Raw genomic sequence first — 4,595 nt, 5'->3', positions numbered from 1 at the left:
CTTGTGCCAGTTCCGGCGTTTAACGCTGGAAATTCTGAGGGTGACTTTGAACGCCGGTTTGGGCCATCAAATCTTGGGCAAAGTATGGACTATCATATATTGCTGGAAAGCCCAGGATGTCTACTTTCCAACGCCGTTGAGAGCGCGCCAATTGGGCTTCTGTAACTCCAGAAAATCCACTTCGAGTGCAAGGAGGTCAGAATCCAACAGCATCTGCAGTCCTTTTCAGTCTTTGAATCAGATTTTTGCTCAGGTCCCTCAATTTCAGCCAGAAAATACCTGAAATCACAGAAAAACACACAAACTCATAGTAAAGTCCAGAAAAGTGAATTTTGACTAAAAACTAATAAAAATATACTAAAAACTAAACCAAATATACTAAAAACATACTAAAAACAATGCCAAAAAGCGTACAAATTATCCGCTCATCAGAGACCCCTCCCCCTAAGTTGCCATCATCCTTCACAACATTCAAGTGGATAAAATTCATATCCCTTAGCTTTCTAATTCCACTTGAATATGGGCTACTAGAGACGGATGGTCAACTTAGAGCTCTTTGTGGCATTAAGAGTAAGAGGAAAATGGCCAATGGTAAGAATTGTCAAGCAAGGTTCAACATGATTGTGTGCTCAAAGTTTAAATGCAAAGGTTGGTGTAAAGCTCAACTGAATGGGTCTAGGAAGTTGTCTGGCTGCTTCAGTGAGAATTCAGACTATTTGCCACCCGGCTTGAACAATATTGCTCAACAAGAAGACAGGTGCAAAAGCAAGATTTGGGACCCCGGAATTCAATCTAGAAATCAACACTCTTGGGGCCTTGTCACTTGCTTTAACTTACTTGAAGGCTTTCTGCGCCTAGTTTGGGACCCCGGAGGCTACTGGAACTCCAAACATTGGTGGAGATTTCTAGATGAGTTCAAGCACAAGCCGCCATAACAGGAAGCTCCTCAAATGTCCAACTTAAGGACTTTAACTAAAAGTGCTAGGTGGGAGACAACCCACCATGGTATGATCATTCCTTTTTCAATTTTCATTTTAGTTTGTTTTGTTTGTTTTCGAGTTTTGATTGAACCTGGAATCATGCATACTTGCATAGCATTCATATTAAGCATTGCATTCTGCATACTGCATTAAAAAAAGGGAAAACACGCACTTGACGCGGCAGCCTCGCTGACTCGTCCGCGTCACTAGTGCGTTGGGTAGAAAAGAATTGAACAGAGAGTCACGCGAGAGCGTGGCTGGAGGCGCGCCTTTAGCATAATTTGACGCCACGCGACCGCGTCGCTCACGCGACCGTGTCATGTGAAACTTTGGCCTTCCACGCGACCGCGTCACCCACGCGGCCGCGTGCCATGAAAATCGACGTCAAAAAGGTGCATGGCCGAAAGTTGTACTGGAATTGGGCTGGACTCGTGCTAGAAGCCCAAGCCCTCCCACGCAAACGCGTGCCCCAGACGACCGTGTCGTCTTTCAAAAATGGCCATCCACGCGATCGCGTCACCCACGCAACCGCATCACCCAGATTTTTGGCAAAATGCAATTCAAACAGAGAGTTGTGCGAATGCGAGGCTGCACTCGTGCCACTAGCACAAATCAAGTGATGCGATCGCGTGACCCACGCGTCTGCGTCGCCTGACCTTATTGCGCACCACGCAGCCGCACCACCTATGCGACCGTGTCGCCAGCGTCGCACACCTTAACCCAATATGCCAAAATATTTTATCTTTTCTTCCCCAATCCTAAATTTTCCTCCCTCCTTTCTTACTTACTTCTTCTTCCCTTCTTTCCCTTCTCATTTTTTTTATCTTTCATTTTCTTTTACTTAATTGCATACTTTCATTCATTGCATTATTTTTGTTGGTGTTGGAATTTTATTTGGGTCATTGTTTTTTTTCTATATTTTTTTGGATTATTTGACAATTATATATTACTTTTTAAAGGGTTGCTTGTATGTTCTAATTAATATTTTCATTAACATATTCACCATAAATGCTAAGTGTTTGTGAAAAAGCCCGTATGGTATTGTACATTATTTTAAATTATTCTCTTATACTATTCAATGCCTGCTTTTCACAAATTTCCTTTACTATTTTATTAATTAAATATAATTGTTAATACAAACGTTATTGTTAGTTTCTCACGACTAACAATACATTAAAGCTTTTGATGCTTGATCTATGCTACTCATGCCCTTGCCGGCATGCTAATAAACATCTTGCATCCAATACTCCCCATGCATTGCTATATTTCCATTGATGAACTGATCACATGGAATCGCGACCATGTCTTTTATTCACTATTTTTTTTACTTGGCATGATTATCACTCGTACCGCCCTCCTCTTTGCTCCATCCCTTTGACTTCATGTCCCTTTCTCTTCTCCCTTTTTTAGGCTGGCCACCAGAACGGGTAAAGGGAAAGCTTCTACAACGAGCAACAGCTGAGGAACCATAACACCCACCCACCTGTACATCTCAGCATGCACCGAGGACGGTGCAATCATTAAGTATGGGGAGATCGATACCAATCTCCACGGGTTAGTTAGTCCCTTCTCAACACCAATTTTTGTTTTTCATTGTCGCATTTGCATGTTTGATTGCATGTTTGTTTTTTTGTGCATATTTTACCACTTGGTTAAAGTAATATTTTCTTTTTCAAGAAATTTTTATAGTATTTCATTAATTTGAATAAAACTTTTTGAAAAACTTGTTTGAAGAAATATTATTTTGTTACATAGTTTAGAGCTCGAACACACAAAACCAGTGAGATTTTGAGCTATTTGATTGGTTGTATTTTATCAACCAATATTTTATTTTTGGTGTGTGTTTCTCTCTCTAAAAATTGTGATCTTTGTCTTGCTTAATTCTATATTTCCATTATTTGATGTATGCATGCACTTATATGATTGAGGCCTTGTTTCACTGAGCTTACATACCCTTATGGCCTTACCTTTTATTATCCTTTGCAAACCCATGTTGAGCCTATTTTACCCCTTGTTCTTTACTTTAGCTCATCACTAACTCTAAGCGAAAAACAATAATGTCCCTAATTTGAATCCTTGATTAGTTTAGACTAGTGAGAATGCTCATGAATTAAGTGTGGGGAAAAGTGGGTTTGGAAACGTTTGGTTTGGGAATTGAGTATGTTAGACTTTGTGTGAAAATATGAAAAATGTTAAGAACATGTTTATGCATTCAAACCTCAATCATATGCATTTAAAAAAAAAGCAAGTAATAAAAGGGGACAAAATGCCTCAAAGTAAGTGTTGGTATCAATGCATATGTACTAAACTCAAATTTAGGATGCATGAACATGTAGTAAACACAGTTAATGGGAAGTTAGATTTTGTATTTTAATTAAATGAATTGTCTTAAGTTAGGTGGAAAGTTTATGTTAATTAAGGATTCAGATTTTTGTCCACTTGGCCAAATACAATCCTACCTTGACCCTAACCCCATTACAACCCTTAAAAGACCTTTTGATTTGTGTATTGGTGCATTAAATTTTTGTTGATTATTAGATGAAGAGCAAGCCATAGAAAGCAAGATTAGTAGAGAATCGAGAGAATTGACCCTAGACACTTGAGAGTTAGAATGATATACACTACTAGTAAGGGTTCAGTACTTAATTCTATGTTCCCTGCTTTTATGAGCTATCTTCTTCTTGCAAGTTATTTATATTGTATTTTGTGATTTGAATTAGTGAAATCCAGTTCATATTTATTCTTGAAAGATTTATTTACTTTTTCACCAAGTAGGTAGAACCATTTTAGCATGTACTTGCATACACATTTCATAGGTTGCATTGCATGAGTCTTGCTTTTTTCTACTCATTTATTTAGTTTCCTTGAGTTTAGCATGAGGACATGCTAATGTTTAAGTGTGGGGAGGTTGATAAACCACTATTTTATGGTTTACAATGTGTTTAATTGTGTGGCATGAATGAGTGAGAGATTGGGAAGGAAGCTTGCAAAAATGGAAGGAACACAAGAAATTGAGGAGATGACCAGCGAGAAGTGACGCGTACACATCAGCAACAAGACCGCGCGGAAGAAAGGAATTCGCAGTGACGCGGCCGCATGGCTCACGCAACCGCACGGATTCGAAAAGCACAATTGACGCGGAAGCGTAGATGACGCGAACGCGTGGTAGGGAAAAACGTGAATGACGCGTCCGCATGAATGATGCGATCGCGTGACGTACGCGATCTGCAAAATTACAAAAGTCGCTGACAGAGATTCTGGGCCGCATTTCAACCCAGTTTTCGGCCCAGAGACACAGATTAAAGTCAGGGAACTTGCAGAGACTCATCATGCTCTCATAATTCACTTTTCATAGTTTAGATGTAGTTTTTAGAGAGAGAGGTTCTCTCCTCTCTCTTAGGATTTAGGATTAGAATTCCTCTTAAAGAATTTAGGATTTATTATTATTTCAACTTATAATTCTTCTGAGCTCCAGGTTTGATATTCCTTTATTTTGACTTCTCTTATTTTTAATTATATATGTTGCCAATTTGGCTTAATGACATTCATGTTATGATTTTCTTAATAAATATTATTTGAGGTATTTTCAGATCTGTGATTTGTTTCTCTTATTTA

This window comes from Arachis duranensis, chromosome 7 (genome assembly GCF_000817695.3).
Source record: "Arachis duranensis cultivar V14167 chromosome 7, aradu.V14167.gnm2.J7QH, whole genome shotgun sequence".
NCBI lineage: Eukaryota > Viridiplantae > Streptophyta > Magnoliopsida > Fabales > Fabaceae > Arachis > Arachis duranensis.
Note: the sequence above shows the minus strand (reverse complement) of the source record.